Source organism: Peromyscus maniculatus, chromosome 15 (assembly GCF_049852395.1).
Source record: "Peromyscus maniculatus bairdii isolate BWxNUB_F1_BW_parent chromosome 15, HU_Pman_BW_mat_3.1, whole genome shotgun sequence".
Taxonomy (NCBI): domain Eukaryota; kingdom Metazoa; phylum Chordata; class Mammalia; order Rodentia; family Cricetidae; genus Peromyscus; species Peromyscus maniculatus.
Window position 1 is genome coordinate 68209195 of NC_134866.1, and position 14139 is coordinate 68223333.

Here is a 14139-nt window from a genome sequence, read left to right on the forward strand (position 1 = left end):
TTCTATTGCTGTGAAGAGACACCATGACCATGGCAAAAGAAAACGTGTAATTGGGGTGGTTCACTTACAGTTTCAGAGGTTCAACCCATTACCATCTGTCTGGATTATTTAAAAAAACAATTTTACATGGGGGTTTAAAGTATTTATATTCTACCATCTAGAAATCCATTATTTAGAAGTAAGTGATTAGACCAACTCTACATCTTGTTACAACTGATTTATTTGGATGCACATGCTGTATCTTTATTCCTGGTCTTCCTGTACTCCTTATATGTACTTTGCTAGCTGAAAACATTGTGCCCCTAAATTCATTAGTAAGTAAATTAATTCTCTATAAATATTTGTCTTATTTAAATAGTATGAAATCACAGCTTATGTTTTTTGTGAGGATAAAATTATTTCTAGATATAAGCGTAGTTATCAAAAATAATAAGATATTATTCATATATTTCACCTCTCTAACCAAATTTATCATGAGCAAAATATCTAGTGTAGAAAAGCTCACTGGCAACCACAGAAATGCTATCCCCTAAAGACAAACAACCCCATCAATGTCAGTCAAAAGGATGAGTGAGGCAGGTGCTGTGTGGCTCCCAAGGCTTAAACACTTTTTAAATAATGATGACATAAATTAAATTCATCAAAATAATACAATAACCACAGTTACAATTACAATTAAATCAGTGATTCTCGGTACATATAAGGATAATGCAGAATATCCCAAACCCACTCCCTAAAAGACCTCCTTTTTCAGAAATCTAGCCACTCCACTCTTTGATGAGGTATGTCTTGCTTGCTTAGAAACCTCAAATGGCCTGACCTAAGAGGCCCATGCTGCCAGGGCAAGTTGACTCTTCCCAGCCAGCCTCTGTTGTCTCTCACTGTTTCTAAGCAGTGGAGCCCAGGAAAACCTCACCTCAAATACGTCACCTTAGAATACTGACCCCAGTAGGCACTTAGATGAAAGATGTGTGTGATCACCTCCTACTCTTTCCATGGAAACTTCAGTGTCCTGTTTTATGTCTGGAGGGAAGGATGGCTACCCAGGAAAACAGAAAAACAAAAAACAAAACAAAACAAACAGAACCAGGTCTTAATAATTTTCCCCAAATTCATTGTCATTGAATGATGCTTCTTTCATTTAAAAATATCACTTTTCTAAGGAAGAAAAAACTTGTACACAAATGTTAATTCTTCATCAAACTAAGTAAAAACTATTATTTCCCCAGGTTTTAGGGGCTTCAGTTTTTCAAAACTCCTGAGTAGAATGAAATTTTGAGTAAAAATTTGTCGTTTCTCTTGCTAATTTTTCTTTCATGTGGTGGTTACAAGCCATGAGCCATGGGGTGTAAGGAAGTTACTGTTTTTTCTATATTATGCAAATATGAGACTGGAGTCAAGTCTTAAGGGTTGAAAAAATGCGATGTGAGAGGCACATAACAAAATGATTTGGGAGATTCAAGAATTTATGGGACCAAGGAACTTAAGGGGTAGCTAGTCTGAAGCTGAGAATAGTATATGAGATAGTATAAATGAGTGTGGACTCACTGCAGCGGCCACTTTCAAAACGCAGAAGGTAGCGACTACCCATACTCACTGGAGAGTGGCTCCTACCAAAACCCAGAAGTTTTGCAATGATACAGACACTGGAACTCCGAAGAATGGTGACAGGTGTTTGAAATGTTCCTGTCCTGGAGAAGAGCATGGTAATTCCTGGAAAATTCAAATTGGAATTACCTTACGGTATATTGGTACTTCTGTGTGTCTATTGTCAAAATCCAAACCACCATATTGAAGAGATAGTTATGCATCCATTTTTCATTTGGTATCAATTCAAATAGCTAAAACATTGAAGCAAACCAAGGTATGTCTACAAGGAAATGGATGATCTAACTATTCCATGCAATGGCACATTAGTCAACCTTATAACGAGGGAAAATGTGGCACATGCCACAACCTTTCAGGACTCATGTTAAGTGAAATAAGTCAGCGCTGAGGTCTGTTTGTTTGTCTCCTACTAACCAATACTCCATTCATGTGTTGTAAACTTAGTGCTCAATTCAGTCATGTTGGGAGGTCAGGTTTGATGGAACATTTTGGGATCCTGAAGTCTCTACTATGAATGGATGAATGTTCTAATAAAAATATATTTGGGAATAATTTTCCTCCTCCTCCTCCTCCTCATATGTCATGTGACAAGCAGCACCTCTCTTATCTAGAAGATACAATATTCAAGGTACCATTTTGAAAGAGGTGGTGGGCTTTATCAGACAAAACTGTTAATACCTTGAGTTTGTACTTGCCCATCTCTACAACTGCAAGAACATATTTTCATTGTTTATGAGTTTTCTGGTATCAGATGATCTGTTATATAAGCACAAAATGGAGTAAGATGGCCAGTTACTAAGAAGACACATGCCATGTGTTTCTGCTTATGAGAAGCCCTGGAAGTGGCCGACCTCACCATGAACGAAATAAAAATAGTTAATGAGAGGAAGCAGAAAAAGTTCACTATAAAAGTACAACTATACAAGATGGATGATTCTCGAGAGAGTTGCTGAGGGTAGTTTGACATCCTCTAAACTGTTCATTTAAAATGGTTACACTGGTGTGGTGGTTATGATCAGTGGTCAATGTGGCAGGATTTGGAATAACTTGGAAATGGAGTCTCGATGAGTGATTGACCCTTGGGACTTGCCTGGGGGTTATTTATTTAATTGGGTTATTAAGATTGGAAGGACCACCCTTATGTAGGAGGCACCATTTCATGGACTGGGCAAGGGAGAGGGGAAGTTGATCGCAAACTTTGGCTGCTCTCTGCTTCTTGCCAATGAATTCTGTGTGACTATCTGCCTTGGATTCCTGCTCTATGATTTCCCTGCCAGGGTAAACTATAACTTGAACTGTGAGATAAAATAATCTCTTGCTCTCATAAGCTTATTTTTGTCAGAGTACTTTAATCACAACAACAAGAAAAGAAACTAAGACAGAAGATGAATTTCATGTTTATTTTACCACAATAAAATGTTGGGAAAAAAATCATGCTCTATGATTCTATTTATGTGAGAGCTACAAAATAACAAAGACAGAAATATCTGGCATCCGACAGAGAAAAGTAACAAAACTATAGAGGATCTGTCCGTTGGTCTGGGCTTCCATGGTGAAATCATGGGAGCTGGAGACATCAGCTTGATGGCATGAAGTGCTGCCCTTCAAGAAGTTATCCCCACTTCCTTGGAAGAAGGCTAGTGTTTTGCCAGATGTTACAGATAATGCTGCCTTTCCAGATGGCTGGAATCAAACAGAATGTCTTTCCAGATGAAAGTCAGGTCAATGGCTGGACTTGAGCTTTATATAACCCGGACAGGAAAGTGCTGGGCTTCTCAAGGAGGAAAGGCAGTGTGTCTTGAAGAAGATGTAGGAGAGGAGCTTGACAAACAGGTTCTACCAGGACTTGGAGATGATACAGCAGACCAGTTTATGAGGGTGCTCGCAGCCAGGTACAGAACATAAAGCTGAGCTGGGCGGTGGTGGCTCACACCTTTAATCCCAGCACTCAGGAGGCAGAGCCAGGTGGATTTCTGTGAGTTTGAGTCCAGCCTGGTCTACAGAGCAAGATCCAGGAGAGGCACCAAAACTACATAGAAAACTACCCTGTCTCAAAAAACAAAACAAACAAACAAACAACAAAGAACATAAAGTTGAGTAGGAAATGGTTTTTTTTCAGTATGGGACCATTCTCCTATAATACAAAATTTAATACCTCCAAGTACCTAGGAGATAGTCCTGCATTTATGAATGAAACTTCATTATTTACTGCTAATGATCAAACCCAGAAACTATTTATGAGCCAGTGGTTCTTGCATAACTCCTTTACATTGTAACAAATAACTTGGTATTATTACTTTATTCTGAGCACATCTTTGTAGTGCCTTAGCAAATAGGACAGCATGGTAACTTTACCAGTAAATGTAGGACTAAAGGCAAAGTCTACACACCCAAGAATGTAGGACTGAAAATGAGGAGGGTTGCAGGTTATAACACACTTTAGAATAACCAGACATTTGTGTTCTTTGCCTAAGGCTTCTTGGATTCAGTTTAGCTGTCAAGCTAATAAGTAACCTTCTTATTTCCTCTATACATCAGATCCTGAGAACAATGTCAGAAGTATCTGAAAACTGAAACATGGAACAAGCAAAGTTTGGCAGCTAACTCTGTTAAGGGGCACATACTGGAACATTCCCACAGGAAAAAAAATCATAGCTCAGCAACCATTGACATCTTCAAAGTAGCTGAGATTTTTTGCCTTATTCTTAAAACCCTATTTCTGAACCAGTCTGAACCAGATAGAACCGGTCTAAACAAGATCGAACCAGTCTGAACTGGTCTAAACTGGATTGAACCAGTTGGAACAGGACTGAACCAGTCAGAACCGGATTGAACCAGTCTGAACTGGTCTAAACCTTTTTTGAGCCGTCTGAACTGGTCTAGACCGGATCGAACAGGTCTGAAGCCAGATTGATCTGGTCTGAGCCAGATTAAACTGGTCTGAACCAGTCTTAACCAGATTTAACCGGTCTAAAACAAATTGAACCAGTCTGAACTGTCTGATCTGGTCTGAACCGGATTGAACCTATTTGTGTGTACATGATTTGCTGAGGGGGTCACATAGCCACAGTCTATGCATGGAGATCAGAGAATAGCTGCTGGCAGCCCACATAAAAGGGCACGGAAGAAGGAAAGTTTTCCTTTTTGCCTACTGGTCCTCACTTTTGTTGGCAAGGTCATTTATCCTGATGCTAAGGCATTACTTTCCTCGCATTAGAACCTACTTCTTCAGGATTCTGGAGTAGACTGAATACCAGCTGAGATGTACAGTCAACTACTGGATTACTGGCCTTTCTGTCAGGAGATAGCCACTGTTGGAGTATCTGGGCTGCAGCCTGTAAGGCACTCTAATAAAACCTCTTTTTATTTATGTATATATATCCATCTATTGGTTCTGTCCCTCTAGAGAACTATGACTAATACAGCAGGGGTGATTTTTTTTTTTTGAGACAGACTGGGTCTCTTTTTGAGACAGGCTGACCTCTAACTCAGTGTGTAGTTCATGTTGGCCTAGAACTTTCCACCTTCCTCCTGCCTCAGCCTGCCACCATCCTCATTGCCATCCTACACTACTGGTGGGAGTGTAATCTTGTACGGCCACTCTGGAAATCAGTATGGAAGTATCTCAGAAAACTGGGACTCCACCAACTTCAAGATCCAGCAATTCCACTAATGGGCATATACCCAAAAGATGTTCAGCAACATTACAAAGACATTTGCTTAACTATGTTTATAGCAGCATTATTCTTAATAGCCAGAACCTGGCAACAACCTAGATGCAGCTGAACCTAGATGCAGCTGAAGAATGGATAAAGAAAATGTGATACATTTGCACAATGGAGTATTACTCAGCAGTAAAAAAAAAAAAATGACATTGTGAAATTTGCAGGCAAATGGATGGAACTAGAAAAAAAAACCATCCTGAATGAGGTAACCCAGATTCATAAAAACAAACATAGTATGTACTCACTCATAAGTGGATATTAGACACAAAGCAAAGAATACCCAAGCTATAATCCACAACTCCAGAGAAGCTAGGTAAAGAGGAGAACCCTAAGTGGGGCATGCAGAAATTCCTCCAGAAAGGAGAAAGGGTCGAGATCTCCTGGGTAAACTGGGAGGGGGAAAGTAGAGGGGAGGAGTTGGGGAGTGGGAACATGAGGGATCAAAACGGCAGAGTAAAGGAGAGGCATGGAGAGGGAGAGCAATGAAAGAGATATCTTGGCAGAGTGAGCCAGTAGGGGGTTAGGGAGAAACCTGGTGCTAGTGAAATCTCCAGGAACCCACAAGGATGTCTCCAGCTAAAACAGCTACTGATGGTGGAGAGGGTGCCTTAACTAGCCTTCCCCTGGAGTCATATTGGTGATGACCCTAATTGTCATCATAGAACCTACATCCAGTGACTGATGGAAGCAGACGCAGTGATCCACAGCCGAGCACTGGGCTGAGCTCCTAGATGTCAGTTGAAGAGAGGGAGGAGGGATCATAGGAGCAAGTGAGGTCAAGATCATCATGGGGAAAACCACAGAGACAGCTGACCCAAGCTAGTGGGAGTTCATGGACTCTGGACTGATAAGGAGCCTGCATGAGACTGAACCAGACCCTCTGAATGTGAGTGACAGTTGTGTGGCTTAATCTATATGTGGGGCCCCTAGTAAAGGGAACAGGACCTATTCTCAGTACATCAACTGGCTCTTTAGTGCCTATTCCCTAGGTGGGATGCCTTACTCAAACTTTATGCAGGAAGAGGGGCTTAGTCCTGCCCCAACTTGGTATGCCAGCCTGTGTTGACTACCCAAGGATGGGCTTACCCCCTATGAGGAGTAGATGGGGAGTGGGCTGGGGAAGAAGTGGGAGGGACGGCAGAAGGGCAAAGAGGGAGAATAGTGGTTGGTATGTAACATGAAAAAAATTAAATAAAATAATTTTTAAGAAAGAATCTTCAAGCTGAATATCTGCTCTTTCTAAATATTGTTTCTTGGGAAAGAGTATAGGCATCAACCCAGTCTTTAGGCATTTCTGGAGTCAGCCTGACTAGTTGCTACCCTTCTTGGGTTTAAGTGCTCTTACTTTGCATAAATTATCTCATTAGGTTTACTCCTCAAATCAACTCCAGGGAAGCCTCCTGCTCCATCTCTTTGTGGAAGTGAAAATACGAAGTCTCTGGAGACTAAACACAATTTGGATAATTCTACAGGTCGAAGAAGTACACAGTTGGCATCTGAGTTCATGTCTCTGGCATCTGCCCTATCTTTCCCTCCATATCGCTAGTATCCATATGCTACTTCTTATTAGCTAGCTGTTGAGGTTTGTTTTTATCAGTACCTTCCTTACCATCGCACTCTGCAGCACATATTCTGGGATCTTTCCATTAGAGGAGGCGTGTAAATAAAATGAAAATGATGGAGAAAATACTAACTAGTGTGGGTTTTGAGTTTCAATGGTTAAGTTAAGAAATTCGAGGATGCGGGGCTTGGATATAAAGTATAGGAAGGATTTTATGAGATAGGGCTTGGGGAACTAGGTCTAACTATTTTTCCATGATGTCAGAGATAGAGAGAAAGCACAGTCTTGGAGAGAGGCTTATTAACTATTCATTGCGGTGACAAAATATTTTACAAAAGCAACTTAAGGACAGAAAGATTTATTTTGACTTAGTTCAAGATGATACCATACATCATGGTGGCAGGAGACAGCTGGTCATACTGTGTCCATAGTCAAGAAACAGAATAATGAATAGGCGTGCTCAGACACTTCTCCCTTATAATTGAGTCTGGGCTACTAGCTCAATGAGTCTGGGCTACTAGCCACATTTAGGATGGCTCTCTCCATTTCAATTAACCTAACCTACATAGGCAGGCACAGACATGCCCAAACACTTGTTTCCGTGGTCATTCTAAATCTCATCAAGTGAAAAATGAGGATTAATCATCGCAGAGTTTCTACCTTTTTTCCTAGTCCAGGCTTTCATGGGAAAGGAGCGCTTGCAGGGCTCTGTGACTGCAGCTGGCTGCAGGGAACTGTAAGCTGCTTGTGTAAGAATCTTTTACCCTGCAGGAGCTAGGAGGCTGTTGGATTCATCAAATCAGGATAGGCCATGCGATGTTCCCAAATTATGCAGTTGATCAAATGAGAACAAGCTAGAGTTTAGAGAAATGCTGGAGGAGGAAAGGAGAGTAGATTGGTTCGATGTGCCCTCTATCTCCCTAAAAGAACTGGAACTGGACCACAAAACAAACATTATGCTGAATTAGAAAAAAGAATGTTATTTTTAATATTAATTTTTACTTGTTTTCTAAGGCTGTCATAGCAAATAAGCACAAACTGGGTGTCCTGATGGATGTTTGTTATCATTTGTTTGTCAACTGGACACAAGCAAGAGTTACCTAAGGAGAGGGAACTCCAGGACCGAAGGGGACTTAAGGAAGAGAGAGTATATTTTGGTTTACAGTTCCAGAGGGCTGAGGGGCCATGATGGCAGGGTGGAGGCAGAGGGACCAGCAGAAGACTTGCTTGGTGGCAGGAGTAGAAAGCTGGGCGTCCCCATCATTAACAGTAAGTACAGAGCAGAAAGGGTACCGGAAGTGGGGTAAGTAAGGCTTTCAATTCCTCAAGCCTGACCCAGTGACATACTTCCTCCAGCAAGACTGTACCTCCCCATAACCTCTTAACACAATGTCACTCTCTGGAGATCAGGTGTTCAAATGCTGGAGATTAAAGGGAGCATTTCTCATTAGGGAAACCACACAGTCTTCTCAGGCGTCCATTATCAAATAGAGGGCATCAGTTTCTCAGGAACCTCCCAGGTCTAGAACATATATTGTGACTGCTACAGCATACATCCTTCTGGGCTGAACAGTGACTGGGATGTCAACTTCTCTAGCAAAGTCAGCCATTATGGAACTACTTTGACTGCTGATATACTCAGCCTCAAAGATTGAGCAACTCCTAGGTTCTCAGTCTTAGGTGTAAGACAACTCTTATTGGTATTTTAAATATATGTATTTTAAAAATATATGTATTCTTAAAATATATATTTCAGTCCATATTTCATCCTATGGGATCTGTTCCTCTGGAGAGCCCTGACTAACACAGTCATGAAGTGCTAAAGCCACAGATGACTGGATTAAGTAGAGATGGGGGTAGGTGGGACTGGGGAGGAAGACTTAATGATTGCCAAGGGAAACTCAGACATGATTCAGAGGAGAAAATACTGAAAAGGAAATACAAGATTTAGGCATGGCTTGGTTTCTTTGTCAGCATTGCAAATGAGTTCTAAAAATAAAACTGTGCCAGAGGTGAACCAAGGCCAATCCAAGCTCCCACTATCCATCTTGAAATGAAGAGCTGCTAAGAGGAGTCACGTGAACCCGGCTGTAGAAAGTAAAACTGGCTTTCAGAGCCAGAGGGTTGAGAGAAACCTGGGCTTGCTTTTTCATATCAAAATGTTGTGCTGTTTAGGATCATGAGAACCTGTAGAACCAGGAGAAGAGGAATTGGTTCCTGCAATTGTGGAGGTGAAGAAGACCTACATCTGCTAACCTGCCCAGACACGGATGGCTGAAATTCCAGTCAACTGTAGGACAGACCAAGTCTCATCATCATCATCAGACATCATCACACAATGATGGCTAGATTTTTGGTGTCAAGACTTTTCTCCCTTACAGATCTTGTGTCTTGGAAACAGTCTCCAGTGCCAAAGTATTGAAAGATGGGGCCTAGTGGGTGTTGTCAGTCCTGGGGAATCTATCTCCCTTCATAAATGGATTCGTGTTTCAATTAAAAGGCATTTGGGAATGGGTTCCCACTTCTTTCTTTGCTATATGAGAAACAGCATCCCTTCTAGAGCTCAAGGCACTATCATGGAAGTACAGACTGAGCACTAATAAACACTCAAACCTGCCAGCCACGGTTTGTGGGTTTCCTTGCTTAGAAGTTGTGAAGTTTCTGTTCTTTATAAAATGTCTTGTCTTGGTCATTCTTTTTTAGCCTCAGACACTTAGGCATCTCATGATCAAGACAAGTTGGCATGTAAAATTAAGCATCACATTGTATAAATCAAACACAGTCAGTCACACACTAGAGAAAAATGATGAGAATCTTAGAGTGGAGGTTAGAAACCTTATGCTTTGGGGACTCACTGCCTGGATGTCACATTTACTATCTACCTGACTTCAGGAAAGTTTTTACCATTCTAGGCCTCTGGTAAAAGATGCTTTTTAGACTTCTGTCTGGAAGAGTTGTGAAGATTAAAGGGGATAAAATGGAACAATGACTTCACATCATGCCTGGTGCAAAGCATATCCTCAGTGTCACTCAAGGTTTTGGTTTGAATGTGAAATGTCTCAATAGGCTGTATTTAAAGACTCGGTGATGCTGTTTCAGAAGGCTACAGACCTTTAGAAGCTGAAGTACTACTGGATGGAGTGGGGGGGCACCGTGATGCTTTATCATCTGACCCCCATTTCTAGTCATGCTCCACTTGCTGTCCACATGCAATGGGACCAGGCAGTCTCATCCTGCTGTGGCTATGCTTTCTGTTCTGTATTTTCCAGAGAAGAATCTATGCTAGTCCAACTTGCAGTCTTAAATGAGTTGATTTGATTAAGTGTACAGAGTAAGCCAAAGTTAAGGAAAAATAGCAAATAGGAGATAGAAACTCAGAAAAAGAGTAAGGAAAATAATATAGAATATCATTAGACACAGGTATTCCCTCCCTACCAATCACTGGACCAAGTCCAAAACTGTACAGTAGAGTGGGAAGACTCTACAAGAACCAGGACTACTGAATGCCAAAGAGCTGACCACAGACTACAGCATTGTGCAGTACAGAGGAGCCTGATGCTTACTGGAGGCTCCACTAAAGTGAAGAGACACCAGAAATCATGACAAGAATTTAATATAAACTGCAGAGGGAGGGGCAGGAGTTAAGAGATTTTTATTTTTTGCGTATTATTTTTTCTAACATGTTTGAAGATTGACTTAAAATTACTGATCATTGCGCATTGTTTCTTGACTGAATGTGCACATTTCCATATTTGTTACAGGGTACCAGAAATGTTTTAGAGCAACTTGAACCTTTCATTTTGGTACGTTTCCACAGAAGTTGGACTGAGAATAACTCTTATTCTTCAGTTTTTTCAGCCCTCCTTCCTTTCCTATCCAGGCAATCTTCAGAGAGTTTTAGAAAACAAGATTTTCGCAGGTGAACTCTTCTAACTAGCACTTTAACCGAAATACTTCAGCAATAACTTTTAAATCAAGTTAGTGCCCCAAAGCTAAGCCGTCTATAGACCATGGGGTTAATCTAAAAACAATGAACAATACCTTTTAATGTTCTGTCTGTATCTGAAACTTAAGTTTGAGTGAAGTGAAATCATTAGTTGGTATGCCCTACATACTAGAACTGTTTTTTATCCTAAGTTAATTTCACTGCCTCTCCTAGGATATCATTATATTGTTCAATCACTCTGTACTGCTATAAATACAAAATCTACATCAAAAGTATCCATAGACAGCTTCTTGGCTTTGTATTAGGCCTGAATGCAGGACTGGCAGCACATACCAGAGCAATTACCAACAGAAGAGTCTTTTTTCAAGGTTTATTTTGTGTTTCCCTTTCATTACACAAAGGATTGGATAACAAAGAATTTTCTTTTCTACAATAAAATCATCCATTTTCAGCATTTTAACTGATGGAGAAAATTGTTTTGTTCAAAATGAAAATAGGAAGCATAAGTGTTAATAGATGAATTCATATCTAATTATCTATTTCTTGCTTGCAGAAAAGAAATAGTGAGATATTTAAGTTAAAATGTTCTGCCCAGAAATCAATGTCACAGAAAGATGATTTTTCTGCAGAAAATGTTTCTTATTGTTTTCAGCTATATTTCTATTTGCAAATATAGATCTATTGAATAAAGTTTCACATCAATTCAATTTTAGTATTGAAGTGTATTTTCAGTGAGAAAGAGGGAGATAGCACAATGGACATCACGTTAACTATTAGAAATAACACATTCCTGCAGATATTTAATTCATGCTTATCAGTTTTTAGAATTCAGATTCAAAATGTATAAAAGTAAATGAAAATTAACTATACAAATACTAATACTAATTAACTATACAATACAAATGCTATGCCACATGAGGTCACATCTTAGACTTTGGGGCTCCCACAAAATCTGGCTGATTCTACTATTTGTTAAAAATAGAAAGTCTAAAATAACAAAAATAAGTTGTAGGAAAAGAAAATAAATGAAATACTGTGTTAGCACTTCTAAATGGGTATACATGTATTTTGTCTATCATACCCCATTTCCCAAAGCAGTGGCATACCAATTTAGAACCCAATAATTATCATTAATTGCCTCTATGAGAAATACCACTTTTGCCAGAAGACAATACTCCATATACACGGGCCGCTTTTACTTACGAATGTAGTATATATGGAGCTCTATTGTTCCCACAGGGGAAAGTGATAAGGGTGATGTCTACTTTGTTTTAAATGACTCCACTCACATAACAAAACACAGAACAAACATAAAACAATAGGTTTCAGACGGTGACAAAGAGGCAGCAATGGACAGTGGTCGAGAGAAAAGAAGCAAAGGAGGCAAGTGCAAAGAGGAAATATCTCACAACTTCCCAGGACACATATTTAATAGTTTTCCATTAATTTTTCAGAATACATAAAAGCATCCTTTCATTCAAGAAATACTTGAACACCACATGTTACAGTTAGGGTCCTGGAGAAGTTCAACAGAAGACAACCATCCAGGTATGCAATCAACTAGAGAGTTTTTATTGCAGCATGCTGGGGCCTGCCATCCCACACAAAGGCAAAATGGCAAAGACCCTAGAGGGACATGTGGGCTCCTTTTAAACACAGCTGAAAGGGAGTTCCTAGGGCAGTTTTAGATGATTGGCTTGAGCAAGTGGCAATCCTATTGGCCAGGGCTAGTTAGTGTGGTCGGGGCTACAGTTTTCCATTTGGGGGCCAGGCCTGGACAAATCTCAGACCCTGTCCTTTAACTACTATGGAGGCTGGCTGGCCTAGCACATGGTAATGGTAGAGACTGGCTCAGGCCTTGCCTGGCCTAGTGATGCATAGGTACCAGGCCTCCTTGTCCTTGCTGTCAGGGCGGGGGGTGTTAGAAATTGATTGTCCTTTGTCCGTGACTCTTTCAGAAACTGCTTGCTCAGTTGCAAAAACTAGGGACCAAGGCCTAGTTCTTAAATGACTTATTGGGGAAGGCTGTCATAATATTTGCTGGGCCCTCTGAATCCCCCCTTGCATAGTGCATCATCTCAAATCTTGGAGATGTTTCTAATTGGTAAAAGATTTTATCATGAGGGTAGTAGACTGTTCTGGGAACTAACTGGACCAGGACACAGAAATCTTTTGTCTGATTTAAACCTGAATATTAACATAAGGGGTTAAGCCAGAGGCATATGCCCATCAGGTGCCATCCAGTGGGATGAAGAAGCTGACTTCCATTGGATTCTGAGTGAGACTATAGAGGTTAGAATAGCATGCAGAGGTTGTTCCAAATAGAGACCGATTTCTGTTATCAACAGCAAAGTGAGCTTCCTCTTACTTGGTTATTGCCATCTGCAAGTGTGTCATGGGTTCAGTCCAGGGGCTGATCTGGGGATTTTATCATCACCAGCTTAGTGGTATCCAGACAGGAGTTACCATTTAGTTAAGGTATCAATGATGCAAAAGCCAACAACATTTTGCAGAAGTAGAAGGGTCAAAAACCCTGTGATGGCTGATAGAGTTCCTTATCTAGATGGAACTTGGAAATGAGAATGGGGACCAGTTATTATCTTATCGCAGGTTCCTTATGACAAGAAATTCCCTTTTGATCTAACATTCTAAGAGTAGGGGAACAAGGGTGACATATTCGCTTCTGTAATTACTTCCTGCTGACATTAAGACAATGTTTCCAGGGCCCTGAAAAGCTAGAATGTTAGTCAAAGGCAAGGAGAGGATTTAGAAGCATCTGGTTCATTGACCAGCTGAAGAGATGGCATTTATATTGGCTGGATTGGTCCATACCAGTTCCAGTAAGTTCAGGGCTAGTAGTCATTTGGAGCAGGTTGTAGTCAGCAACTAATGCTTGGATATGTCTGTCAACCAAGTGGAAACCTGTTGAGACAGACACAAACTAGGAACAGAAGTTAAAATGTATGAACTTATATGGTACTTTTAGATGCATAGTCTTAGTAATTGAGGAAGGGGAGGAGTTCCCAGACCAGGAGAAAAGAATACCATTGTCAGGAATAGACAGGTAGTGAAATGTAGGCTGCATTTATCCAGAATCCTCTTGACCTGTGAGAAGTGGATCCCTGTTTTATGACTTTCTAGATTTTCTGAAGTCTATATGAATTTCCATTTCATGAAAAGACATAAAAGTTTCAGATATATTAGCATTCTCAATCTGTATTGAAATCCTTAGTGTAGAAAAGCAGGTAACAGGTATCTCTAAAACAGCAGAGGTAGACTCATACCTTGAAGTCCTAGCA